A 17,359-nucleotide genomic window follows, 5' to 3' on the forward strand; every position below is an offset into this window, starting at 1 on the left:
TTGCTTGTTATTTGACCATGTGGCCAACGATCAGTTTGTGTAGCTAGCCTGTGTGCTTTTACCATAGGACTGCATGTGTTCTTTTGTTGGGGCCATGCCTCCAAACTTGCTGTTGTTTGACCATGTTACAGACGATCATCTTGTATACCCAGCCAGTGTGCTTTTGCCATAGGCCTGCATGTGTTCTTTGTTGTGGCATGCTATGTTGCTTGCTGTTGTTGTTTGACCATGTGAAAGGTGGCCATTTTGGGCAGCCTGCATGTGTTCTTTGCTTGGGCCATGCCTCCTTGCTGGCTGTTGTTGTTTGACCATTTGGCTGGCGACCATAATATGTAGCCAGTCAGTGTAGGCCTGCTTGTGTTTTTTGGTGTGGCCATGCCTCCTGGCTTGCTGTTGTTATTTGACCATGTAGCTGGCAACCATTTTGGGTAGCCAGCCAGTGTGCTTTTGCCAAAAGCCTGAATGTGTTCTTTATTATGGCCATGCCACCTTGTTTGCTGTTGTTGTTTGACCATGTGGTCCATGGCCTTTTTGTGTAGCCAGCTAGTGTGCTTTTGCCACAGGCCTGCATGTGTTCTTTGGGGCCATGACTCCATGCTTGCTGTTGTTGTTTGACCATGTGGCCAGCAACCATTTTGTGTACCCAGCCAGTGTGCTTTTGCCATAGGCCTGCATGCATTCTTTGTTGTGGTCATGCCGTCCTGATTGCTGTTGTTGTTTGAAAATGTGTCCGGTGGCCATTTTGTGTAGCCAGCCAGCATGCTTTTGCCATGGCCTGCATGTGTTCTGTGTTGTGGTCATGCCTCGTTGCTTGCTGTTGTTGATTGACCATGTGGCTGGTTATCATTTCGTGTTGCCAGAGAGTGTGCTTCTGCATAGGTCTGCATGTGTTGGGGCCAAGCCTCCTTGCCTGCTGTTGTTGTTTGACCATGTGGCAGGTGTTAATTTTGTGTAGCCAGCCAGTATGCTTTTGCCATAGGCCTGCATGTGTTTTTTATTGAGGCCATGTCATTTGCTTGCTTTCTGTTGTTGTTTGACCATGTTGTTAGTGACCATTTTGTGTAGCCAGCCAGTGTGCTTTTGCCTTAGACTTTCATGAGTTTTTTGCTGGGGTACATAACTCCTTTCTTGTTGTTGGTTGACCTCGTCACTGGCAGCCATTTTTTGCAATCTGCCACTGTATAAATCCTTTTTTTCCGATTTTCGAAGATAGGAAAGGAGAGGATAGGAAAGGGCTATGTCTTTTTGTTCATTTTGTTTTGCTTTTCCCTGATATCAATTTATTAAGCTTGAGGATTTGTAGTATATGTATATACAAATAGTGTTAAATATTATATAGATTCTTCCCCTGCACCTCATTGCCTCCCAATGGGTTTGTCATAATCCCCTAGTACACCAACATTTTTTTAAATGTTTTTTTAAATGTTGGAATAAAAAAAACAAATATTTTGAACTTAAAGTTTCTTTTTTTAAATTTTCTCTCCATCTACCCTTTGCCTGCCATAGGCACCTGCCGCATACCAGCATTCAAATTATTTAGGATTGCCATTACTCATTTTCTTTTATTCCCTGGACCGGTGAACCCCCTGCCCAGTGCCTGCCATATACGCACAGCCACACATCAGCGTTAATTTTATAAGGATTATTCTATTTTCCCCTGGACCCCCTTCCTGCCATAGGTGCACACACACCAACATTTATTTTTATTCCATTTCTCCCTGGACTCCCTTAACTGCCACAGATGCACTGCACACCAGCATTCATTTTTTAGGATCATTCCATATCCCCCTGAACCCTCTTGCCTGTCGTAGACGCACAGCAGCATTCATTTTTCAATGATTATTCCATTTTCCCCTGGACCCCCTGCCTGCCATAGGTGCACAGTGCACGCCAGTATTCATTTTTTAGTTTTAAGTCTTTTTATTAACATGTAAGCACACATACATGAGCAGCATATAATCATATGGCCCCTCACTTCCAGTATGCTATATGCCAACAAACTCAAACTATAAAAATCACTGAGCCATACCTTGAGACAAAACTAGCCCCGGGGCTGAACACACTGTATGTGTTAATGTTAATGTTAATGTTAGTGAAACTCATAAAGCGTGCGAATACCCTGAGGTGTCTTGGAGCTGGACCAGAGTGGTACCTGCAGACGACGAAAGAAACAATGCGACTAGTTTGAGAATAGCCAGGTTTTTAATTGTTTTCTGAAGGAGGAGAGGGAGTTCAGCCCTCTCAAAGATACAGGGAGAGCATTCCATAGTTTTGCTATACAATAGGCCGTGCTCCGACAGACAAATTTCTGACTTGCAGCCAGGTCCCCTACCCCCTCTCAATGAACATAGCAGGCAACTACAATGAACTCTAATGGTCCACATTTGACAGGCGCAAGAAACGCAAATAGCGAGGGCACTTGATCTCTCTGAACTCTGTAGCAAGCAGGGACAAGAAAGGCTGCCATAGCTCAGAATATTTAGCACCCTCCCCCATCAATGTCAAGGACAACTTCTCCATAACTAACACGTGCCACAGGCGATGTAGCCAACCTTGGAACGTAGGAGTGTGCGTGGTACGCCAGTGAGAGAGAACATTCTGGATGGCAGAACCCAGAGCAATGGCTATTAATCGACCCCTACGGGAGCGCAATGGATATGTGAGGGTATTAGGCAGTCCTAGCAGAACATATGAGGGGAAAAGTGGGAGCTCTGTGTCAAAATGTGTGTCGACCTCGTCAAGGACTTGCTGCCAGTACCCCCGAAGCTGAACACAATCCCACAGTAGATGGACCAGTGTGCCCTTTCCCCCACAGCCGTGCCAGCAAGTAGCTTCCTTCGTGGGATCAATCTCATGTAACTTCTCTGGTGTGTAGTACCAATATGATACTATTTTAGTGAGAGTATCTTTCAGTCCCATGTTGTATGTGGAGTGCTGCGCCCTGAATTGTGAATATGTGTGTATTTGTCTTGGAGCATGCGATATAGGTCTGAAATACGTTTTTTATCAGATTTCCGTGTTATTAGCCAATATTCATATGGCCGCAGCCGTCGATCTGCCTCAGCCCGTACCTGGCCATTGAGCGCCCAGTGTCGTACTTGTAGGTACCTGAGTCTTACCGGTTCCGGCAAGCCATAGTTTTGTCGAAAGGCCTCGAACGATATTACTCCTTCTTCTGCGTACAGATGATACAAAGACCTACACCCCGCTGGACGCCAATTTGCAAAAGCCACAGTATCTTGCCCAGGTCCGAAGTCTGGGTTGTCCATCAGGGGAGTGAGGGGTGATGGAAACGAGGTAAACTCGTGTTTGATGTTGGTATGGTCCCACACCTCCATCAGGACCCTAGTAATACTTGAGGAGTAAAGGTTGGGGGGTCTATGCTGCCGGCGCAAGAAGGGTATCCCCTGAAGTGGGCGACCTGCGACTGCCTGATCTTGGAAAAGCCAATGCTTCTCAGACTCCAATCTGCTCCATTCCACAAGAAAACGCAGCTGAGCTGCTTGGAAGTAAAGAAGCAAGTCTGGGAGGCCGAGACCCCCTTTCTCGGGAAGAAGTGTCACCAGTCTAAGCTTAATTCGCGGCCGTTTACCGTTCCATATAAATCGAGCCAGCTCCGATTGAGTCTGGCGAATCCATCCAACCGGCGGACATTGCGGGATTGTGCGGAATAAATAAAGAATCTGTGGAAGAATTGTCATCTTTACTGCTGCCACCTTTCCCAACCAGGATGGCGGGAAGTGTCTTCATCTGCCCAACTCTTGCCTAATTTTCTGACGTACCCGTGCGTAGTTGATACGAACTGTGTCGTGCAGTGTAGGCGCCAGCTGAATCCCCAGATATCGGATGGCGTCAGATGCCCATCGAAAGGGAAAGTTCTCCTGCAAATGCGCGTGCGTGTGCCCTTCCAAAGAGAGGTCGAGGGCCACAGACTTACTCCTGTTGACTTTAAAGCCCGCCGCCTGTGCATATTCATCAAGAATATAGAGACAAGCCGGCAATGATTCTCTGGGATGAGATAAGGAGAGGAGCACATCATCTGCGTATAGACTTATGGTATGGACATAGGCTCCAAATTTGATCCTTGCACACGTGGATGAAGTCTCATCGCCTGTGCCAACGGCTCCATGTATAGCGCAAAGAGCAGGGGCAACAGGGGGCACCCCTTTCTCATCCCCCGCTTGATGGGAAAACGAGGGGAAATACAGCCATTGACTCGGACTGTCGCAGTAGGGAACTTACAGCAGTTCATAACTAGCGTGCAGAACCTTTCCCCCATCCCTACCTTTATCACAACTTGTTCCAGGTATGGCCAGTGGACCCGATCGAAAGCTTTTTCACCATCATTCGCTAGCATCATAAATTCGCCAGGCATTCGCGTGGCTTTCTCTATCAGGTGCAAAGCTCTCTTGGTGTTGTCGGCGGTTTGGCGTTCTGGGATAAATCCAGCCTGATCCGGGTCAATCAACCCGGTCATGAGGGGCGCAAGCCGGGCTGCAAGAATGCCTGTATAAATTTTAAGATCGACATTAAGAAGGGATATGGGGCGGTAAGCCTCGCACTGCGAATGGTCCTTCCCTGGCTTAGGAATAACGGAAATAGTTGCATCTAGTAGGTCTCTCGGGATCGCACCCGGCTCCGAGAAGGAATTGAAAAGGGCCGTCAGCAGGGGGGCCAGCTGTGGACAGAACGTCTTGTAAAAAGTAGCTGAGAAGCCATCCGGCCCAGGCGCTTTCGCTAGCTTAAGACGCGAAATAGCCGCGAAGACCTCTTCTGGCCGGACACCTCGATCCAATAGATCTGCTTGCTCTTTCGTCAGAGCCGGGAGAGGGACAGACTCTAGAAAGGAGTCTCCTGCAGCAGACTCGAGGGAGGACCCGGTGTAGATAGAAGTGTAAAAATCGCTAAAAGCAGTAGCTATATCGGCATCCTCCGTGACCCGCCCGCCACTCAAGGGGACAATCTCCTGCACCGCCTGTCGCTGCCTAACTTCACACAGTTTGTTGCCCAAGAGACGCCCCACCTATCCCCACCAGTGTAGTACCTATGTTTCAATCGCAGGGTCGCATACTCTGCTCGATCCTGATACAGCGCGGCCAACTGTTGCCGCATAATTCTGAGCTGCCTCCAAACCCTGGGGGCCCCCGTTTGTTGATGCATTTGTTCCAATTCCCTCGTTTTCTGGGTAAGCTCTTCCCTTTTACGCGCGCGCTCCACGTTTTCCGCCGCCGAGATCGCAATGAACTCGCCCCGTAACACCGCCTTGAGCGCTGCCCACTGTGTCGCCAGTGTGGTGTCTGCATTATTATTATGTGTAGGGTAGTCCGCAATCGCCCCCGTAATTCTCCAAACCACCTCTTTACGATGTAGCAGTGCCTCCCGCAATCTCCAGCTTTGCGTAGTCCGCACGACCGGTGGAAGAGAAAACGTCACAGTCACTGGCGCATGATTCCAGAGTGAAGCAACACCTATGTCTACCTCTGTCGTGAGTGCCTGAAGGGATGTGGAGGCCAAAAAGTAATCCAAGCGGGCATATGTCTTAAGGGCATTAGAGTAATATGTGTATCCCCTTTCCCCCACATGGAAGCTATGCCAAAGGTCCACCATACCCACCTCCTGCAACCGGGCCAGCCCTTTATTGGAGAGAGCACCTGTCTGAGAAGTGCGCTGACATGACCTGTCTAAAGTGTTATCAAACACTAGGTTAAGGTCCCCACCCAGCAGAACATGATGGTCAATGGTGCTAGCAGCCTCGCTAAGCGCATGGTGGGAAAACGTCTCTTGGCCCTCGTTGGGGGCATAAACAGGGCCTATAGTAAATACTGACGAACCCAGGGAAAATCTATAGATCAGCAGCCTCCCTCTTATCTCCGCCCCCTTCTGCAAAACCTCACCACTGAACCGCTGCGCCTCCAGTATCGCGACTCCTGCAGTCTTGGTGGAGGCTGAGGAAAAGAATTGGAGTGGGAAACAGCGCGACATAAGCCTATGGCAGTCCCTCTGTAATAAGTGCGTCTCCTGTAGGAGGCAAATATCAGCCTTCGAGTGCTCTAGTAAGGAGAGGACCGCTTTCCGCTTCACTGGACTGTTAAGTCCCCTAACGTTAAACGTCAGGATTCGAAGTTCAGTATTGGGCATGACTCATAGAAAAACGCAAATGTGCCATAAACTAAGCTGGTTACCTGGGAAAGTATGCGACAAGCCACGCGTCCTGCAAGCGAGCGTGAGATGAGCAAAGGGACCCTCCTATGGGTATCCGTGGACCTGGAACAAACCCACCCCCTCCCAAATATCCTACCCCAACTAAACCCCCAATAAAAAGAAGACCAAACGTATCCAACAAAACACATTGTCCATCAGCCGAAGATGATTGGAGATAAGCAGCAACGGGGTAGTCTAATCAGTACACAGTGATGGTGTCCACCATCCTCAGATGACTGGAAATGTCGTGTCACGGGGTAGTCCATGCAATGCCTATTCACTCCCACTCCTGCCAACAGCCCCAACTACAACCAAAGAAAACGAGCAGGTGCGAGTTAGCCACATAGTTCAGCCAGTCTGGGGTGTGTGAGTGTCCGAGGCGGTCTTTTCAACCGCCGCCCTTTGGCCTTCTGCAATCACTGCCTCCGGAGGTTTCTTCACTCGTCGTTGCTGACCCTGCATGCGCCATCGGGGCCTGGAGTCCTCTATGTTGGCCCCCTGAATCGCCACCCCCTGTTTCTCAGCAGGTGGGTCAATACCCAGCACCCGTCAGGCCTCCGCCACGGAGCATAGTTGATACAGCTTGTTGTCCAATTTGAACACAAGGCGGAATGGGTGACCCCAGCTATAGGGGATTTGTTACTGTTGTAACTGGGCCGTGACCGGCTTGAAGAGCCTGCGCTTTTGCAATGTAAGAGCCGAAAGGTCTAGAAAGAGGACCGGTGATTGCCCCCGAAACGACTGTTGCTACATCTGCCTGGCCTTCTGCAGAATCTCCTCTTCCTGCGGAAGTCTTGAATACATACAAGAATGTCTGGGGGAGGACCTGGGGCAGGACCCGGGGCAGCCCTCACAGCCCCTACACGGTGAGCCCTGTCTAGACGCAGCTCCGAATCCAGTGGGCGCCCCAAGATATGGTTGAATAATTCCCCTGCGTGGTGAAACAAATCTTCAGTTTCCTCGTTCAGAGGCACATTGCGAATCCGTATGTTGTGGTGCCTCAAGCGATTCTCCAAATCCTCCATATGAGTTTAAAGATCGACCTGCTGGTCGTGGAGCCGTACAATTTCTTGTTGCAAGGCCGTCAGCTCAGTTTCCACATTGTCTCCCTTCGTTTCAAGCTCCGCAATCCGCTCCCCAATGCCGTCAACATCTCTGCGGACTTCTCTGAGCTCACTGGCGAACTCCGCTTTAAGAGTGTGTATATTGTCTCTCAACGACGTGAACAAAGACTCCAAAAAGGCCTTTGTGATAGGCTCCGAACCAGTCCCCTGTGCTGACAACTCTTGTTTCGCGGCCGAGGCCATGGCGTCTCTCTGTTGACCCTCCTGTACCTTGGCGAAGAGATCCTCCACAGTTCTATCCCTGCACCCTCTGGAGGTGGACATCACCCACCCTCTGGATCGCTGCTCCCCTCAGTCCAGCCTTGTTCCAAGGTGCACCTGGCCAGTCACCACACAGATCTCACACCTGGCCGGGGCAGCAGCTCTGCACAGCACCGCCCGTCACTGATCACCACTCCACTGCCAATGTGCTCCGCTCCTGCAGCAGTGCGCAGACAGCCGCCACCGCTCCCTCGGGCCACCTCTGACAAACTCCGCGCACAGGCGTATCGTACCCGCACCACGGGCCTCCAAATCCACCGCTCTCGCCTCCGATGCTCCAGCCACCCCCCATCATATCACCGTGTGCCATCCGCTACCGGACCCCTGCATCCGCTCCAAGGGCCCCCAGCTACAATCTCGACAAAGCCACCTGGGGGGCACAGTCCAGCCCGTCTCCCACTAGGCCCGCAGCTTCCGGCCTGTCAGCTCCACACTTGTCATCAGCCGCCTCAGAGCGCCTCACGCGTCCTCAACCCCAGGCATAAACTCTGTAGAGGATCTCCTTTGGCCTACCGTCACTCCGTGCGGCCGCTGCTTCCCAGGGCCGTCTCCTTCTCACTCTGCTGTAGTGCCCTCGCCGATCCGTGGGCGTCTCAGCTGCCCGTGGCAGCCACACTGCCTGGCTGTTGGTCGTCCAGGCCCCGCAAACTGCACACGGGGCCGGGGCGGCGGATCCAGGCAAAGCCACCCGCAAATAGTCTCCAAACAGTTTCCCCGCTACCTGGCACCGCTCCACTCAGTCGGCGAGGCGCCATCACTGTCTTTTCATGCCTGCATCCACTACCGCCAAGCGCCGGCACCCAGCTCCAGCCTTCGAGCCTGTATGCGATGGCAGCTCCAAAATGGCGGACCCGCCGCTGACCGGATCCGCACTCTCCGGGCGTTCGTGGCCTCTCCCAGCCGCCAGACGCCACCTGCCACCAATCGCCTCCCAGCCCGGGCTCTCGAGGTCTGGGCTTCCCGCCCTCCGCACCGCCGCAAGCACCTCTCAGCGGGGACCTCTCTCACGCGCAACCTTCAGAACCGGGACCATACCGCCTGGCCGCCGATCTGGTGCTTGCGGGCGCCGGCAACTCCAAGATGGCGGTCCCGCCGCAATCCAGGTCCGTACCCTCAGGCCTCTCCGTCGCCTCATCCGGCGCCAGCCACTTCTTGCCGCCAATCGTCTCCCGGCCCGGGCCCACGAAGTCTGGGCTCTCTGCCCTCCGCACCGCCGCCGTCGCTGCTCAGCGGGGGCCTCTCTCACGATCGACCCGCAGGGCCGGGACCACAATGCTGGGCCGCCGAGCAGGTGCCCACGGATCTCGTACGCCAAACGGGTCTCAGCCGCCTCCGCTACGTCCAGTGAGCTCTCCAGGGCTTCCCCAGTCTCAGCGCTACCTCCGTGCTATGTCGGCCAAAAAGGCTGGTGCTGTACAGGCCGTTGGCGGGAGCTACGGAGCTTTCCATCCGCTCACGCCGCCATCTTCCAGCATTATTTTTTTAAGGATTATTCAATTGTTCCATGCACCTCCCTGACTGCCACGTGCCCTTAGATGCCCATAAAGCAAACAGTTGCATCTGTATGTTATTATACTGATTAAAAATTAAACATTATGATGGGTTCTTTTGACTTTGGAATGGATACATTATTGATAAATATTAAGGATAATAAGTAACCACTCTCAATTATATTGTCTGTAGTATGAATAATAAACTGCAAAAATGGCACAAATCACTAAACATTTTTCTTGCTTGTTTGTTTTTAGGTGCACAAGAGACATTCACCCACAGTTCTGCCAGACAGAACGCCTGTACAAAGTGACATGAACAAAGCACATGACGTGAGTCCCCCAGTCTCTTCTGCTTGTGCAGTTGTGTCACTGCCAACTGATAGCTTCAAAATGGCCCCAAAAAAAGGTGCTTCTAAGAAAAGTACCAGTGAGGAGGGGAAGAAGAAGCAGATAGCCATCGCTGGCTTGCCGCCTTCCCCCTTCGGACGCCTGCTGCACCATCCTCCAGGCAGCAAGCTGGGAACAACACTCCTGCATCAACAATGGCACCACCAAAACCTAGGCCAAAGCCCTTGTCTCTCAGCTAGGCTGCCACTGCAATCATGGCGACGAGCAGTGAGTCTGAATTGGATTTGTCTCAGCCACAAACTAGTACCCAATCATCGCAGGAAACTGAGCAAAGTGGACACGAGGAGACGCAGCCAGTAACTGAAGATCTTCCTGAAGTAGGAGCAGAACATTAGGTTGAGCTTCGTGCTGACCAAGATGTACCTGTTCTTGAACCATTGGGTTCCAGATCTTAGCAAGAAAAAGGAAGTGAACTCCACCATCTTCTCTTAGAGTCCCCTTCTGATGATCTGGACAAGGGCTGGACCTTATCTGTATCCAAGACATGCCAGGAGAGACAAAGGAAAAGGAACGTTCCTGAGAAACTTACAATTATGTAAGGGTAAGAGGATGACAAGCCCGTCATTGTCATGGAAAATGGCTCAGAGGACACCAACATTACCCCTCCTATTCAACCTGCTCCAAGGGATGTGGCACTGGTACCACCACCACCAACCCCAGCTTTCCTTTTTGTAAGGCTCCCACTGAGACCTGCATCCACCATTACCTCAGTTGAAGTACACACTGCGGAGAGGCAATCGACGCCGCACCCACCTAACTCCAGTTCTTCTTCAGGCATTGGCGATGCCACACTAAGAAAGTTCTCCTCCCCAGTTTGGGACTCCTTTATGATTAGCAAGCAGGAGGATAATGTTGCAGTATGCTCCCTTTGTCATGCAAGTGTTTATCGGGGTAAGCCTGATTCACACTCTGGCACTGGAGGCCAAAGTACCCATATGAAAAAACATCACAAAATCCGTTGGGAGCCGAACCTTAAAAACATTGCTGCAGGTGGTGGTAAGAGAGGGGAATCTGCTCTGATCATGGTGGGAGGTGAAGGTGATGAAGAAGAAGAGGGTAACAGCTTTGCGCAAAGCAGCCCTGTACCCAGCAGTTGCGCAAGTACCACCCGTCTCAGCAGATTCAAAATGACACACAGATGGAGACACCATTGCATCCAGTGATTTCCCCAAGATACACATTGAGTCTACCATCTCCTGGTCCACTCCGTAACTCACCTGTGTCAGTGGCACCACAAAAGAAAACCATCTAAGCCATTACAGGCATGTTTAGGTAGGAGGGGCCCTTGGAAGCAACCATCCAATGGAACTTTTGTACAACGGGAAGCTGGCAAAAGTTTTTGTGCTGCAACTTTCCCCTTTTTCTTTTGTGGAAGGAGTGGGGTTTTTTGAATTGCTGGAGCCATCTGCCCAAAATGGACGGTTCCCATCCGGACCTATTTTGCCAGAGTTGCTGTTCCAGCATTTCATCATGATGTGCTGCAGTTGGTTGGATAAGCTTTGAAACAGAGGGCTGTTCACACTATCCACCTGACGGCTTACATGTGGACTAGTTGTCAAGCCACAGATTAAATGTGTATCACTGCACACTGGATCTCTTTTGTGAGGTTTAGGCAACAGTTATCTACAGGTCTCAGCACTGAGGAAACCTTTAAGGGTGTTCGGCGGTGTGCAACAGTAGCATGTTCATCAAGGTGAAATCCCACACAGCTGCAAACATCTTGAAAGACTTTAATAGGAAGGTGTTTGAATGGATGTGACCCAGAGTTTTCAGAATTCGATTTATACCACAGACAATGGTTGTAATATAGTTAAGGCTATGGCAGACTGTGGCTATTTCAGGGTTCCATGTTTAGGGCATTGCATCAACCTGATTATGCAGCACCTTCTCAAAAAAGAAGACATGGCAACATACTGACCAGCTGCAGAAGAATCTGCACTCATTTCAGCCATTATTTTAAAGCCTGGAAGCAGTTGAGGATCATTCAGCTTGCTAATAGAGTACCAGTTAAAGCCCTCATACTGGTGGTACCAACACGTTGGAAATTGATCTATTACATGTTGCAATGTGTGTTTGAGCATTACATACTGATCAATGACCATGTCATTCAAAGAGGAGGGGATGCAACTGGGAAAAGCATGACAATGGAAGTGGACAAATGGAGCCAGTTAAATGCCTCACTCAGATGCTTTTCCCTTTGAGGTTTTAACCCAGGAACTCAGCAAGGAGGACAGCACCATGATCCAAGCTATTCCTTTGCTGCATCTGCTACAGGACTATTTAATAAAGGTGTCGTAAAGGTTTGCAGGTGTGGACGGCAATGGAGAAGTGCATGACTTGGTTGAGAGCTTGGGTGATAATCCAAGGGTACAAAGAGAAGAGACATTTTGTTGTCCAAAGAGTACACCTGTGCCATAATACTTGATCCATGGGCCAAAAACATACTTCCCACTTTCATTCCTTTTCTGAAATGCATGTTTCACTATACACAATGTGGATTGTTGATCAAGCGAGAGACCTTAAAGAATAACGGCTGGAAATTAGAGTTCCGGGCAGAAGTTCTGGGATGCAGCCTTCAACTTCCAGATGTTGTCTCGGAGCAGCCAACACCATCAACAAGAACTGTGACAACTAGAGGAAGAGAAGAATCAGGCCCAACATCTGCATTGGGTTTGTTTCAAGTGGCAGGGTTTAAGTCAAGTGCAGAGGTGAAGGCAAAAGAGGTCAAGCAAGTGGCAGCACCAATGAAAATTCAGAGAATGTTTCAGGACTATCTGGATGACCCAAAAGCGGTCTATGTGGATCAAAACCCATTGTTTAATGCTATGGTAAGGAAGTATCTGGGTTTTACGGTAGCCAGTGTTTTCAGTGCAACTAATGCGGTTGTCACAGTAGGAAGGAACAGTCACTCACCTCAATACATTGAGAGATTGACCACGATCAAAATTAACCAATACTTCATACCATACAATTACACTATTCCTGAAATGCCATAGGAAGAGGAGGAGGAGGAGGAGGAAGAGGGCTATTGGTCATACTCTATTGTGTTAGCTGACCAATTTCTGGGCAAACCACCTAAGTTTGAGGACGAACTCTACTTCCCTAACTGAGAAGGCCACCATATAACTTATTAATTATAGTTGAACTGCTATGCCAAAATATAGCTAGAGGAGCATTACATTTTTTGTGGCTGACTTATGCAGCCCCGCCATTCAGTAACATACATGGCTGGATTAGATTTGGACCAGTGTGCAGGGAAGAAGCCTACCCATCCGTTCAAAGACATTGGAGGCAAAGCCTGCTTCTGTCCAATGCATAGCCTTCTTTTTTTCTTCATTAAGCAGGGCTGCCCCAATAAAGATCATTTGATTCACAAGACTTCAAAATTCGAATGTGTTGCTTGCTTGCATCAAAGAGGAGATTCAATTATGTACCACCGTGCTTGGATTGGAGCCGGTAACTAATGCACTATTGATATATCATTGAGTGATTGTGAGTGATGATTGTTGATTCATGTGGTGGCTGACAGTGAGGAAGGGTGTTCAACTAATTTGTAAACTTGATTTCGAGAATTTGAAATGTTTGAGGCCTGATGGGTGATAACTGTTGCTGAAGGTGATTGGCCCTTTCACCCTTAGCAAGATTTACTTACAGGGTCCATTTATTTTTTCTGGTTGTTCAGAGACCAGACAAGTCTCTTTAGTTGACAAACTACAAATCTACACAAAATACTCAAATTCTGTTTCTTTGCTTTAACTTCAACAGCAGAGCACAACAGGTCTTTCTTGCTCGGGTCGAAGTTAGACTGATTTGTTACTCGGAGTCAGGAGGAGAATGGAAGAACCTACGGTGGGACTACCTACCTCAACAGCCAGAAGAAGGAAGTTATCGACTTCAAAGGGAAACCAACATGATTATTACTCTAATGCCTACTCAGCTTTGTGGACTGGACAGAATTGCGTTGTTTGGAAAATGCTGCTGAGTGTGTGTGCTGGCTCAAATGTGAGACTCCTCTTTTGTGGTTATAGTCGGTGACGGGTAGCCTTTTGCTTGTAACAGGAAACAGACTTGTGATTCCAAATCAGCAGCATCGCATGATGCACACGTACTTGTTATGATGACAATTGTGAGATTGATTACCCCAGGACATGCAGCTACTTGTCCGTGATTGATTGTAAATTGCTCTTACTTATCAGTTAATTGATCGCACATGAGTCATACATTAATGATTGCAGCAGCCTATGCTCTGCCTCTGAGTCTTGGTACACTCTTCATGAATCTTACCATCTGGCCTTCTCTTCTCCTGCACAAAAGGCAAAAGCTCCAGAACACTCATGCGTACGTTAATGGACCAATTCAGCCAGGCACCCAAGACGGACATTTCGAGAAGAGTGCAGATTTTTTATACAGTATCATTTTTCTTTTAACAATCATAATTTTTAATACTGTGTTGGTTCACTCCTTCATCATTTTTATTTTTCAAACCTGTATGAAAGAACATTTATACATAACTTGGGCCTCTGGGGCTGAAGGACTGTTTGCAATTAGTTTAACTAAACTGGGTCATTCCTTTATTTCCTTCCACAACAGATTGATGATGATGTGCTACTCATCGCCCTGAAGAATATTGTTGTTGGGTAGTGTTTGTCTTTGTCACTCCCCTTTCCCATCCATTCTCAAAACCCCTAACCCTCTTCCCCCGGGCTGTGTGATTTATTGAGGTGTGACTTCAATTACACCATAAATGAATCACACACACATGCTGGGGCAGATGTGGTGAAAGCGATACCAACTCACTGCAAGGTCTTCTATCACCTGAGCAATAGCCTATACCAGCCCCACCTACCCACCCATGTGTAAAAGGGATCCATATTTTAGATACATAACATAATTTGTTAACATCATCATTTAGGACTTGTGTTGCATAAATGCTTAATCTTGTCCACTCTTGACTCTGAGTCTGCTTCTCCTGAATGGAGGATTTCGTAAGTTTAGTTTTCATTAAATACCAGCTCACCGTTGCTCAGAAGAAGTTACTATTGCTAGTTTTTGTTCAGGTCTTCTTTGTAGTGTAATGGTGGTGGTCTCGTCTCAGTCCTTGTAAAGGTATGATATTAATAAAACCAATTACTCTGTATTTACTTTAAATATAGTTGCCTGTGACGGATAATCCTTTTGATTAATCCTATAGTTGGAGTTCACCTAGGTGGGAGTGGACCTCATTTTTGATTCCTTCCCTTTTAGCATTCTAGCCTGCTACTACTACTACCACCATCAAGAATGCACCTTAGGAAACCCTGCAGTAAAGTTTTGGAAGATTGAGAGAGGTAGCAGCCATTACTTCATCTGTTCAGGCCAGAGAACTATGATGTGAAGTGAAATAAACTAGCATAGTTAGTAAGTAACTAATATCTACTGCAGATAAGTAAGTTCTTGTTTATCTAGATTGTTGTAGGCAATATAAGCAATGGCAGCATACCCCCCCCCCCCCTAATTGTCAATATAGTTACAGAGGGTAGTAGGACAAGGGTATAACTAACTATAACTAACTCTTATAGATTTTGATAAACAGACTTCAAAAGCATTCTGCGTGAAAAGACAGCCGTGCAAAGTAAAAGTAAAACACATACATTTATTTCAGCCATAAAGTATAAGAATAATTTACCCGATATAAAGCACACCCTCTCCACCCACAACAGGCCCAATCCACTCCCCAAACAAATCACCCTGTCCCCAACCAATGTCTAAAGAAAGTCCAAAGAAAACTAATCCAAAGTTCGGGTCCTATCCCCATTCCCATCCTTTCCACTCACAAAAAAAGTCCCTCCCACCTAAACAAAAAATAAAACAAGCATTGGCATAGACAATAGGTCTCGCCTTTGGGACCTTATAAGTGTTTAGCCATGCAACGGTTGATATTGTTGTACCAAGGATATTGTGCTGCATAAATACTTATAAGGTCCCAAAAGCGAGACCTATTGGCTATGCCAATGCTTGTTTTGCCTAGTCAGAAACAGTTAATTTTGGGCCATAGCTCAGCGAAACCTAGGGAAACCTAGCAAACTTGCACATTTTTTAAAGCTAGACAACTAGGGGAGTCCACGGGTGTGTGACTGGTGTGCCTCTCACTAGTTGATTTTACCCAGAGGCCCTTGCAGACATCAAACTTCGATTAAAAAAACATACATTCTCTACATATTTCTGTGACAGAAAGCTCTGGAATCTGCAGGTAGCCACAAATGTTCTACCTCCCTGAGTTCCGATATGTCCCTCGATAAGAACTGTACCCAAAACGTATGGGTGAGCCAAGAGACCACACCACAAATGCCCCTAAAGTTCTACATTGTTAGATAAGCAATAGGTCTAGCTTTCAATTCATTTATTATTTAGACTTACCAGAGGCCTCCCGACACTCCTGCATGACTCACAGAGACAGTGATAGAGTACTGCGGGGTTCCAGTGTGGGTTTAATTCCTGTTCTGCTTCACGCAGGAGTCACACAGGATATGGAACTTTATAAACAAAGAAGTGTTTTCTATGATGGAGTAATTTTACTAAAATTCTGAGCCTTGAGGTTTTTTCACAAGTACAAATAAGTATGATGTCTTGCAGTTTTTCTTACATTTCTGTGTTTTTAGATGTTGCATTATCATGGTGCCTGGAAATAGTACAATAGTACCTGCAATTCACAGGAAAGCTTTTTCTGTCCGGGTGCAATTAATGTCTTTAGTCATTTGGAAGTAGGTCTCACTTTATGACTTTCAATACAAATCTGGACTTGAGAGAGTTCATATGTAGTGCACTATACAATATATTTGTTTGGACACTTTCTAATTTTTGGTGGGATTAACTGTTCACATAATTTATTATGGTATTAAGAGGAGACTAAGGCAAACATCAGAAGTCTCATGAATTAGAGGCAGAGGAGAGAACCACTCCTCAGTCCATAGTGTGAGAGTTCTTATGTATACCTACTGCAGGGAAGAAGGTACCTGCAAAAATCATGACTTGTAACTTATGAAAGAGATAATTCAGCCCTTGGATCTGCAAAAAATATTCATGTGGCACCTCTCAAATGTTCAAATATGGAAGAACATGGCATTCCCTCCAGTTGACCAAGGCAAACGGAGGCATAATGAAGAGGGACCTTCACATCATATGCAGCCCTCCAGAGTCTCCAAGCTGGCAAGACTGGACCAGCATTCAAGGTAATTTCTCTGACCCATGTGATTGTAAAGGTTACATCTGAATCATTCAATGCGCTTTCTCTGCCACCACTTGGGATTGTAAAGGGTATATCTGGACTATTCAAGGCATTTTGTGTGCCACTTGGATTGTAAAGGTACATCTATAGCATTCAAGACACTTTCTCTGCCACTTGTATTGTAAAGGTACATCTGGAGCATTCAAGGCGCTTTGTCTGCCACTTGGGATTGTAAAGGTACATCTATAGCATTCAAGGCTCATTCTCTGCCACTTGGTATTGAGAAGTTACATCTGGAGAATTGAAGGCGCTTTCTCTGCCACTTAGTATTGTAAAGGGTACATCTGGAGCATTCAAGGCGCTTTCTCTGCCATTGGGATTGTAAAGGTACATCTGTAGTATTCAAGGCTCTTTCTCTACCACTTGGGATTGTAAAGGTACATCTGAATCATTAAAGGCGCTTTCTCTGACACTTGGGATTGTAAAGGGTACATCTGAATCATTCAAGGCGCTTTCTCTGCCGCTTGGTATCGTAAAGGTACCTATGGAGAATTCAAGGCACTTTCTCTGCCACTTGGTATTGTAAAGGGTACATCTGGAGCATTCAAGGCTCTTTCTCTGCCACTTGTGATTGTAAAGCTACATCTGGAGCATTCAGGGCGCTTTCT

Source organism: Lissotriton helveticus, chromosome 1_1, assembly GCF_964261635.1.
Source record: "Lissotriton helveticus chromosome 1_1, aLisHel1.1, whole genome shotgun sequence".
Classification (NCBI taxonomy): domain Eukaryota; kingdom Metazoa; phylum Chordata; class Amphibia; order Caudata; family Salamandridae; genus Lissotriton; species Lissotriton helveticus.